This window comes from Triticum aestivum, chromosome 1B (genome assembly GCF_018294505.1).
Source record: "Triticum aestivum cultivar Chinese Spring chromosome 1B, IWGSC CS RefSeq v2.1, whole genome shotgun sequence".
Lineage (NCBI taxonomy): Eukaryota > Viridiplantae > Streptophyta > Magnoliopsida > Poales > Poaceae > Triticum > Triticum aestivum.
In genome coordinates, this window is record NC_057795.1 from 14,793,246 (window position 1) to 14,805,957 (window position 12,712).

A 12,712-nucleotide genomic window follows, 5' to 3' on the forward strand; every position below is an offset into this window, starting at 1 on the left:
CAGGTGGCGGAGGAGGAGGCGCACGAGGTGGGCGGCGGAGGTGGCGGTGGAGGTGGAGGCGGCGGCGGCGGAGAGGAGGAGGCCCGAGGGGACCGGGTGGCCGAGCAGGAGGCCGCGGCGGAGGAGGAAGGCGTGCGCGCGGAGCACGGCGCCGCGGGAGCGGAGGCCGCGGCGGAGGAAGGCGTGGAGGTCGTCGGCGGCGGCGGCGGCGGGGGAGGCCGAGGTGGAGGTGGCCGCCATTACGGGGGGAGACGGGGACGACCTCGGGGCGGCGGCGCCATGCGGGGTCGGGCGGGCCAGACTCGGCGCCTGCTTTGGTTTAGGCCTGCTGGGCTCGGGCTGCTGGCGCTGACCGGCGGGGCCCACTTGCAGGCCGGGGTTTTGGATCTGCCACTTCCGTTGAGATCTGAAATGCGTAGATTAGTTCACCATCTAAAAAAAAATAGTGTTGATTAATTTGGATTCCACTACCAGGGAAGTCAAAATGGTTAAACGCAGAGTAAATCCGGGTTCTTTGATATCGCTTCATACCGAGACATTGCATTCGGGTCGAATCACCCTTCTAGCGAATATACTAGTTAAATAATAGTCCTAGAAACATCCGTTCACGCGGTGCAACTTTCCTCCCACCGATCCACCTGGCACACACAATTAAAGTACTTGTCTTGGTCCCCCAATGAAACCGGTGAGATTGTCAATTTCACTAGCCTTGCTTGCTACAAGGATTAATGCAATTTTGTGTTTGTGATTATTGCAACAAAGAAATAAAAGTTCAAATTGAAAATGGAAATAAAAGTGTGTTGATCGAAGTTGAAAGCAGTTGAGATGTATGGACCGGGATCCATAGTTTCAGTAGTGGCATCTCTCCATAAAACATGGCATGATGAAAACATTACAATTGCGTATCGATTAAATTATTATTTTTTATAACTATGATCATACATGGCATAATTTCATATAGGCATCACGTCCATACATCTATAGACTGTTAATCCAACTGCATTTATGGCTAACACTCCATCCTAAGACCTCTATCCAGCATGCATCTCAATGGTATTAAGTAAAATAGAGTATTTTCATTAAGCATGATGACATGATGTTTATAATATATTATCTTCACCAAACGTTTAAGGGACAAGTACGCAACTATATTTTTACTCTTAGTTGAAACAACACAATACAAGCATTTTCATTGAACTCAACTAACATACACAACTCTCTCTTAAAGACCATTCATGTAAACATGGCTAGTGCAACATTAATAGATCAGAGAGTATATATGTATATAAATTATGCAACAAAGAACTCTTATGAATCCAAGAATAAAACATGTACAAATCTGACCATAAAGTGAAAATTCTTCACATTGCAACAAACACATCAAAAAAATTACATCGGATGAAGCCTAAGCATGTAGGGTAGCTCATGTGATTATTGTATTGATGAAAATGTAGACATTGCCACCTAGCTGCACCTATGGAACCATATATGTGGTAGCTCCAAAGGATGAAGCCTAAGCATGTAGGGTAGCTCCAAAGGAGCACTATTACACATGGACATGATTGCAGCAAGGTTGATGTAGATGGTCGTAATGAAGGATCTCCCCTCTTAAAGAGTATCGAGGAAAATCATCCAGACTGGATCACGTGTACAAAGAGGTGCGGCGGTGGAAAAAATATTCTTGATCATTATTTTAAGGGTTTTGGGGAGTATATAAAGGCGGCGAAAGAAAGAGGAAGTGGACGCCCCATGTGGGACCCACTCATGCACCATGCGCTCTTGCGTTCCAGCCTTAGGTCGTTTGGTGGGGCCACATAGGGGCCATAGGGGAGGCTCTGTGCTGGCACATGTTCCCTTGGCTCCTTCTCATCTCAAAACTTCTAGAAATATATTTTCTGATTTTATTGGTCCCTGGAAATTGGTTTTCGTGATAAACCAAAAAAAACATTGGCACTGAATTGGAAAACACCAACATGGTTCTTCTGAGAGAATCTTATGGTTTCAGACCATCCAAATACTCTAGGCTGCTAAAATGATAACCTCCACGAACAAAGGAACTACTAGTTTTAATTTGGTGACCACAGCTTCAAAGGTCAGAGAATTTATAGTTTTTTAGAGCATAAAAATTATAGCACCTAGCAGCAGATTGCAAGGTTCCCTTCACTAGATACTCGATGTTGCACAATCATAGGAACGTGGTGGAAGTTTTTCATGTGCAACAAATTCTTTGTGTTTAGTCTATCACGAAGTAATCATGAGAGAATCACTTTGTGCTTCAATTGACATGGGATGTTCCAAACCCAAAAGAAGTGAAGTGGGGTAGATTGATGTCCAATAAGGACCTTATATGCTTTTCCGCTGAAGAAAATGAGGTGATCCCACAAGTAGCTCCAACTATCATCTACATCAGCAATGTCAACTTGAATGCAAATTTCATCATGGCTTAAAAGTCATGGAAGTCTCTGTTGCGACAAGGGAAGATGAAATAGGTCCTCTAAATATTCTAGAGTCAACACTTGTTAATTGTGAGATGTGGCATCAATGATGAGTTTTAGAAGCCTGTTGTGCATGCATCCACTTTCCATAAATAATACCAGAAGTAAACTTACTTCCCATTTTTCAATGCGACATCTAGTTATTTTTACCTTAAAAGATCCCTCGAAGCTATTGCCAGATATAGAACCATCACTATAGTAGGTGCTCTAGATTAGCTTAACCCAAGGGATGCCAGCTCCATCGATGAATTTGTGTAAATTCTTTAGTGTGATATGCACTAGTAGAAAAAGGGTCAAATGTGAGACACATTAGTCCCGGTTTGTAACAGAACCGGCACTAATATGTCCATTAGTGCCGGTTCCAACGGCTAGGCGGGAGGAGCTCTTTAGTACCGGTTCATGGCGAACCTTTAGCACCGGTTCGTGCCACGAACCGGTACTAAAGAAAGTGGTGGCAGGATGTTGTCAGAGTGGGGCCCTTCCAGCACCTTTAGTACCGGTTCGTGGCACGAACCAGTACTAAAGGTCGTCCTATATAAACCCTTCGTCCACCCGCACTCTGTTCTTCCCCCTTTCACCTCTCCCTCTCCTCTGTTCTTCCCTTCTTCCTCTCGAGTTCATCACAAAATTTGCCCCAAATTTGTCAAGATTTGCAGGCCCTCATCCATTCAAATGATCACCAAGGTTAGCAACTTTGTCCTTTCATCTCTCATTGCTAGATTAGCTCTTGCATTGGTTTATATAGTGATTAATTGTGGGTTTTAGTAATTTGGGAGGAATTATATGTGGTAGTATTTGATTTATATGCAATTTGAGGTCAAAATAACACTTAGTTTGCATATGTAGGTGTGGTTTACTTAGTGCCTTCTAAATCTCCGTCGTAACCAACGTCGATCGCCCGCACCGTCCCGTCGCCGGCACCACCTTGTGGTGAGCCTCTTGTTCATGAAATTTTATATAAAAAATTGATGTTTGTGTGATTTGGATATATAGTTACTCATATAATAATTATCTTACCCGTACGTTGTTTGTTATACATAGTGCCATGGTTTTGATATCTGTCCCCGTCGGCCCTCGTCCTTGTTATGATTCGGATGTGGTATATTCTCTTTTAAAACTATTTGTTGCATTTCGTGTTTATGACAAATTATGCCCATCAAGTTGACATAGATATTTTTATCTAGGAGGTATGTGAACCGGAAATTCCAACCGACCCTATTGTCGAGAGGTTAAATTTAGTTGAAAGAGAAAATGAGTACTTGAAAGAAAAATTGAAAAGAATTGAGGGGGAGAAGATGGAATTGGAGTTGCATGTTGCCAATGTCGTCGATGATCACAAGATCAAGATGGAGAAAATGCGCTTGAAGACTAGAAAGATTAGAAAATATGCCATCGATAGTGAGGCTTGGTATCATTATGCTGTTGGATCAATTGTTACCTTAGTTGCGATCTTGATCGCATTTGTTGTTGCATTTAAATGCTTTAGCTAGAGAGTTATTTGTTTGTTGCATTTAAGTGTTGTATGAACTTTATGTATGAACTTGTATTAATTTGGTCTATTCGGTGTTGTGTAATGAAGATGAGCCGACAATGGATGTACGATGACCGATGCTCTCCCCAGTTCGTTGAGGGCGTGCATACTTTTCTGCTTGCGGCTGAGGCAAACAAGCGGGCGGATGGTTTTATGCCTTGTCCATGTGCTGGCTGTAAGAATGGTCGCAATTACTCTACGTCAAGAACCATTCACGTCCACCTGTTTGAGTCCGGTTTCATGCCCCACTATAATGTTTGGACCAAGCACGAAGAAAGAGGGGTTATGATGGAAGACAATGAAGAAGAAGAGGACGACGACAGCTATCCTGGCCATGGGTTCCCTGAATACGATGATACAACAATAGGGGAAGAAGATGAGCCGGTAATGTGGGAAGAAGCTGAGCCGGCAATGCGGGAAGAAGCTGAAGAAGAGGCATCAGATGAGCCCGTTGATGATCTAGGTCGGGCCATTGCCGATGCAAAGAGAAACTGCGCAAGTGATTTGGAGAAGAAGAAGTTGCAGCGCATGTTAGAGGATCACAAAAAATTGTTGTACCCGAATTGCGTAGGTGACAAGAAAAAGCTGGGCACCACACTGGAATTGCTGCAATGGAAGGCAGAGAATGGTGTATCTGACAAAGGATTTGGAAAGTTGCTGGTAATGATAAAGGATATGCTTCCAAAGGACAACGAATTGCCCGAGAGTACGTACGAAGCAAAGAAGGCTGTCTGCCCTGTAGGGTTAGAGGTGCAGAAGATACATGCATGCCCTAATGATTGCATCCTCTACCGCGGTGACTATGAGGATTTTGAACGCTTGCCCGGTATGTGGTGCATTGCGCTATAAGATCAACCGCGATGAGCATGGTGATGTTGAGGGCGAGCGCCTCAGGAAGAAGATTCCTGCCAAGGTGATGTGGTATTCTCCTATAATACCACGATTGAAACGTTTGTTCCAAAACAAAGAGCATGCCAAGGCGATGCGATGGCACAGAGAAGACCGTAAGAAAGACGGAAAGTTGAGAGTACCCGCTGACGGGTCGCAGTGGAGAAAAATCGAAAGAAAGTACGGGAAGGAGTTTGCAGATAATGCAAGGAGCGTATGGTTTGGTCTAAGCGCAGATGGCATTAATCCTTTTGGGGAGCAGAGCAGCAACCATAGCACTTGGCCTGTGACTCTATGTTTGTATAACCTTCCTCCTTGGTTGTGCACGAAGCGGAAGTTCATTATGATGCCAGTGCTCATCCAAGGCCCTAAGCAACCTGGCAACAACATTGATGTGTACCTAAGGCCATTAGTTGAAGAACTCTTACAACTGTGGAATGGAACAGGTGTATGTGCGTGGGATGAGCACATGGGGGAAGAATTTGACCTAAAGGCGTTGCTGTTCGTGACCATCAATGATTGGCCTGCTCTCAGTAACCTTTCAGGACAGACAAACAAGGGATACCGCGGATGCACACACTGTTTGGATGATACCGACAGTATATATTTGAATAGTTGTAAGAAGAATGTGTACCTGGGACATCGTCGATTTCTTCCGAGCAGGCATCCCGTAAGAAAGAGAGGCAAGCATTTCAAAGGTGAGACGGATCACCGGACGAAGCCTCGCCACCGTACTGGTGCTGATGTACATGATATGGTCAAGTATTTGAAGGTGATATTTGGAAAGGGTCCTGGCGGACAACCTGTTCCGAAGGACGCTGACAGACGCGCACCCATGTGGAAGAAGAAATCTATATTTTGGGACCTGCCATATTGGAAAGACCTAGAGGTCCGCTCCGCAATCGACGTGATGCATGTGACGAAGAATCTTTGCGTGACCCTGCTTGGCTTCTTGGGCGTGTATGGGAAGACAAAAGATACACCTGAGATACGGGAGGACCAGCAACGTATGCACGGAGAAGACGGCATACATCAGGGTCATGCAAGCTATGCTCTTACCAAAGAAGAGAAGGAAATCTTCTTTGAATGCCTGCTCAGTATTAAGGTACCGTCTGGCTTCTCGTCGAATATAAAGGGAATAATAAACATGGCAAAGAAAAAGTTCCAGAACCTAAAGTCTAATGACTGCCACGTGATTATGACGCAACTGCTTCCGGTTGCATTGAGGGGGCTTCTACCGGAAAACGTTCGATTAGCCATTGTGAAGCTATGTGCATTTCTCAATGCAATCTCTCAGAAGGTAATCGATCCAGAAATCATACCAAGGTTACAGAATGATTTGGTGCAATGTCTTGTCAGTTTCGAGTTGGTGTTCCCACCATCCTTATTCAACATCATGACGCACGTCCTAGTTCACCTATGCGAAGAGATTAACAATTTGGGTCCTGTATTTCTACACAATATGTTCCCCTTTGAGAGGTTCATGGGTGTCTTAAAGAAATATGTTCATAACCGTGCTAGGCCAGAAGGAAGCATCTCCAAGGGCCATCAAAATGAGGAGGTCATTGAATTTTGTATTGACTTTATTCCTGACCTTAAGCCGATTGGTGTTCCTGAATCGCGGCATAAGGGCAGACTGGATGGAAAAGGCACGCTAGGAGGGGAACAAATAATATGTATGGACGGACATTCTCTCACTGAAGCACACTACACAGTTCTACAGAATTCCGCCTTGGTGGCTCCGTATATGGATGAACACAAGAATTTGCTACGCTCCAAACACCCGGAGCGGTCTGATGACTGGATTACACGTGAACAAACCAGGAGTTTTGCCAGCTGGTTGCAGACACGTACCATGCATGACACCTCTATTGAAGATGACCTGTACTTGTTGTCCCAGTTACCATCTTCGAATATAATGACTTTTCAAAGGGTACGAGATAAATGGTAATACATTTTACACGATCGCCTAAGATAAGAAGAGCACCAACCAAAACAGTGGTGTCCGCTTTGATGCAGAAACCAAGACGGGAAAGTAAACATATTATGGTTATATACAGGACATATGGGAACTTGACTATCGACGTGGTTTAAAGGTCCCTTTGTTTCAGTGCAAATGGGTCAATATGACACGAGGCAGGGTAACGGAAGACCCGCAGTACGGAATGACAACAGTGGATCTCAACAATCTTGCGTATGCAGACGAACCATTCGTCCTAGCCAATGATGTGGCACAGGTTTTCTATGTGAAGGACATGTCTACCAAGCCAAGAAAAAGAAAAGATAAGGAAGCGAATGCATCGTATGATGAGCTAAAGCGGCACATAGTTTTTTCTGGGAAGAGAAACATCGTGGGAGTGGATGACAAGACAGACAAGTCAGAAGATTATGAAAAGTTTGATGAAATTGCTCCATTCACAGTGAATATTGACCCGAGCATCCCGTTAAATGATGAAGATTTTCCATGGTTACGGCCCAAAGGAACACACGCGAAGAAAAAGTTTCACACCCAAAGATCTGGGATGTGATCGGCTTCACTATCATCACTTTCTTCTGTGTTTCACACCCAGAGGGGAATCTCTATAATAGTTAGGGTAGTTATGTGTTTTGGCATTTGAAACGCGAAGAAATTTTATGTGCAAACAAATTCTTTCATGCCTTTACTGATTTTTAAAGTTAAGTTATTCACAAACTAGTGATTCACACTAATTTCAAATAATTCAAAATTTAAACTATTCAAATTTGAAAACTACAGGCACTAACAGAAAGTTTGTAATTTTTTGTACCTAAAGCAAAAATATTCACAAAGAAACTCTAAATACACAAAAAAACAACACAAAAATAAATAAAGCAAAAAAAAGCCCGCCTACTAGGCCAGAGCGGCCTGCATACGACTAGAAACCCAACCTGTTGTTGGGCCAGGATGCAGGCCCGCAAAGGCCAAGTGGGCCCACAGGGCAACAAAGAACACGTAGGCCCAGTAGGCCTGCTTTGGAGAGGAGCTCGAGAGAGCGACCGCAAGGGGTTTATAAACCAGTGCGGTCGCCCCTTGGCTAGCGAGGTGGGACTAAACTTGCCGCACCGCACCTGCGCCAGCGCACCCCCTTTAGTACCGGGTCGTGGCGAAGGGTCAAATGTGAAGCACAATAGTGTCGGTTGGAATTTCAGCCGGCACTAATGTGTACACTAGTGCCGGTTCGTGGCGGCGATCAATAGCACCGGTTCGTGGCGAACCTTTAGTACCGGTTCATGCCACGAACCGGTACTAAAGAGGCTGTGTCAGCCTCCGGTCAGGCTATGGCCCCACCATCACCATTTAGTGCCGGTTCGTACCACGAACCGGTACTAATGAGGTTGTGTCAGGTAAGGCTGGGGCCCCACGAGCACCTTTAGTACCGGTTCATGGATGAACCAGACGTAAGCTGTTTTTTAGTCCCACCTCGCGAAGTGAGAGGGACTAGGAGCGGTTTATAAGCCCTGAGTGCAGAGACGATGAAGAAGAGGCTCAATGCTCACGTTGCTTAGCTTCAAGCCTTCAGGAATACGGTAGACTGCACGGAGCTATGTGCAGTGCAGTTTACACTATTCCGAAAGGCTTGAAGCAAATTAACGAGCATTGCACCTCTTTTTTATTTTTAATAACTTATTACAACTCCGGACTTCTTCTGTTATAGCAAAAACTAATTGCACGTCGACATTTCTTTTTTTTTAAGTAATAACTCCAGACTTTGACCATCAAGTTTTGCAGAAAAGAAAAAATAGTAGAAAAGAAGAAAAACTATAGCTGAAAAGAAAAAAACTATATAAAAAAACTACTCAGAAATAAATAGAAGAAAATAAATATAGCAGAAAAGAAAAAACTACTCAGAAATAAATAGAAGAAAAAATAAAGCAAAAAAGAAAAAAATTATATTTGCTATTTTTCAATCGTTTACAAAATGACCGTGAAATTGAAATTCACTACAAAATGAACTCTGAAAATGTTGAATTTTAGCAAACTAGATGAAAAACTACTCACAAATAAATAGAAGAAAATAAATATAATAGAAAAGAAAAAACTATACAAAAAACTACGCAAAAATAAATAGAAGAAAATAAAGCAGAAAAGAAAAAAACTATAAAAAAATTGGGGCGCTGCCCTGTGGGCCTGATAGGCCACAGGTGTGTAATTACAGGCCTTAAAGGCCCAGCAGACTCACAGGGCAGCGCGCATAGTTTAGGCCCACAAACCTGCTATATAGAGGAGTTCAAAGTGGTAGCCGCGGCTGGGTTTATAAACCAGTGCGGCTGCCCTTCGCCCGGCGAGGTGGGACTAAACTTTGGGGTGGCAGCGCGAGGCCTTTAGTACCGGTTGGAGCCACCAACTGGTACTAAACACCATCCTTTAGTACCGGTTGGTGGCTCCAACCGGTACTAAAGGCCTCGTCTTCCCGCCTCTTCGTCTGGCCAAAGTTGGCCTTTAGTACCGGTTGGTGGCTCCAACCGATACTAAAGGCCTCTCCTATATATACAACACTTACGAAAATTTCATTCTCCCTCTGTTTCTTCCTCTGTTTCTTCCTCTGTTTCCCCATTGAAGCACCGTCCGCGTGCCCCGATCGATCGACGCCGTCGCCGTCGCCGCCCCCGTCCCCGTCGCCGCCCTCGTCTTCGTCGCCGCCCCGGGCCCGTCCCCGTCGCGCCGTCCCCGCGTCGCCGCCCCCGCGTCACGCCCCGGCCCGTCACCGCCCCCGGCCGTCGCCTCGCCGTCGCCGTCGCCCCGCTGTGAGCTCTCCCCCTCTAACCCCTCTCCCTCGCCCCCGGCGGCCACCATGGGCGCCGCCCGTCCCCGAGCCCATACACACACACAAGCATGATGAACACACACACACGTACATATGTATGAATTAATGCATGTATATATTAGTATATACGTATTTTGTATGTTTAATTAGTTTAGATTATTTAGATTATTATTTTTTCACTATTATATATGTATGAATGCATGTTAGATGGATATAGTTAGTGTTTAATTAGTATGGAATTTTTTTATATAATGTTGTTTTTCAGTTTTTTAATGGATGTATAGAAGTTGTGTTTTCTGTTTTTAGTGTTAGATACTTAATTAGTATGAAATAGTATATAGATTTTTGACATATGCAATGATAGCATAATTAGTGTTATATAGAAATGTTAGAAATTTTAGTTATCAAAATCCAATCATTAAAAAAATATTACTTTTTGCGGGCATATAGCTAGTATTTGTTCTCGACGATGCCCGGCCCGCATCCTCGCCGTCGACCCGTCCGCGATGACGTCCGGCTGACCCATGTCCGGGACTGGGCTCCGCCGGGCTGGCACTGGGAGGTGCTGCCTGGAGGGGCGCGCCGCTTGATGAAGAACCCGGCCCCGGGTCCCATCGTCGACCCTGATCTCGTTTGGTGGCGTTCGCGTGGGCCAGTTTCGGTGCGGAGGGACCCGGCCCCGCCGGAGGTGGTACGCCGCCGTGTCAGGGAGGAGGACGAGCACGTCCATCGCTACATGGTTGCGTTAGAGGGCGGCAGGTTCTCCAATACCTGGCAGTTTCTTCAGGGATCTCACTTTAGCTATGATCCTATGAGGGTTCCTTCTCTTTGGGTGTCCACCGCCCGCGCCGCAAGAACCGCGAGTGTCCTAGATTTTTCTGTAGTATTCGATCTTTAATTAGCTACCTAGCCAGTGATGTACTATTCAATATTATATATTATTCGAGACGATGTATTCGAGATTATATCTATTATTCTAGACGATGTATTCGAGATTATATCTATTATTCGAGATGATGTAATTTGAATACTAAATTGTTCTATATTTCTTTTGAATTAGTTAAATAAAAGCTATGGCAGACAATACCGACAGAGAGGGAGAACAGACCATGTTCGATATGATACGCGGGCTAGATGATGATCAGAATGAAGCAGATTATGACGGCTCCGAATTTCTAAACAACATCGGAGAGGGTGATATGATATTCGATCGCGACGACCGAATTGATGAAGTCATGAACTACGATTATGACGATGACGAAGAACATGTTGATCCTGAAACAACAAAGACCGGCGAGGTATATTTATATAAGCAGGCATCTGGTGATCATCACATGTTTTAAATGACCTGAAGATATATTAATGAATCGATCTTTGTTCTTTCAGCCATCCGGATCGAGCAAATCTTCAGGCAAAAGGACGAAACGAGGCCCGAACAAAAAGTTGAAGGAGGGCGTAAAGTACAATATCGAGGCAGTCAGACCTAATGGCGAACCATTAGCGCCTAAGAAGATTGCGGACAAGTTCGTTTGTCAGTGCGGAGTTCTTGTGAAGGACCAACTCCCGATCAAACTTCAAGAATGGAGAGAGCCAGCAAAGCCACGTCCAGATGTTACTTTTGTCGACAAGAATCAAAAAGATCTGCTTTGGGATACTCTCATGGAACATTTCACCCTACCAAATCATTTCACAAAAGCAGATGTGCAGAAAGTCAAGGACGCTGCTCTTAGGAAGATGGCGGTTGCATTCAAGAACCACAAGAATCGTGAATGGGACAAGTACGTCAAGGAAGGAAGGAAGACTCCAGTATTCGAGGGAACACTAGAGAACCAACGTGCTCATTGGGACGATTTCGTGAAATTCAAGGATTCAAAATTAGCTAAGGAACGGTCGAAAATAAACAAGAAGAATGCCGAAAAAAAGGATAAGTTCCATAAGCTGGGGCCAGGTGGCTATGCGGTGGCAATGCCTAAGTGGGATAAGTTTGAGAAAGAGATGGAGGATGCAGGTGTCACTCCGGTTACTAAGAGCTGGCCCCCCAGGTGCAGGACTTGGTTCTATGCGCATGGGGGGGAGTTGGACCCGAAGACAGGCAATGTTTCGACGAAGGCAAGTCTGAAGGGAGCCGACGATGCGATACTTGTTGCAATAGAAGAGGCACGATCGGGGGTGTTCCAGCCCAACAAAGAGAACGACGAGCTTACGCGTGCCCTGGGAAATCCTAAACACCCGGGAAGAACATGAGGCAAGGGCGCTATTCCGTGGTATGAGGGGTTTTCAGACTGGAACACCGACTACAGAACCCGTGCGAGAAAGAAGATTGCGGAGGAGAAGAAGAGGAAGATGGAGGAGGAGCAGAGGAAGCGGGACTATGAACGCCTTCAAGGCCTAGAAGCAAGTCAAGCGAAATTGGCAGTCAAATTCCAGCGGCAGCAGGAGCAGATCAACTCACTTACCTAGAAAAGGGGGTCTCAGCAGCTGCAACAGCTAGCGGATGATCCAGCATTGGATAGCACCGCCCCATCCATGCCGAGAAGCAGCATGGGTTCCGCCCTGGACGACGCAATGCTAGGTAGATACCCCGTTGATGACATCACGGAGAACACTAACTGCGAGCTACACGTCAAAATGAAGAACATATCCATGAAGGTGGCGGACACCGTTGCTTTTACAAATCCCCCCGAGGCAACCTTCCATTGCAACCCGATTCCAGCGGGCTATGCTCGTGTCTTGGTTGATGAGGTGGTGGACCCACCATATTCGGAGCTACAGCTTGACATTCCTGGAGGTGACGACGAGTGCTTTCTCGGAGAGGCCAAACATCGTATCATCCTATGGAAAAAGGATTGCATCATCTTTCGAAGGCCACCGACACCGCATCAGCCGACTCCTCGTCGAAGTCCGCCACCGAGTCAGCAGACTCCCGCTCCTGCAAGTCCACCAAGTCCGGCAAAGTGTCAGGCCACTCCTCCTCCAAGTCCGGCAAAGTGTCAGGCCACTCCTCCTCCTCCAAG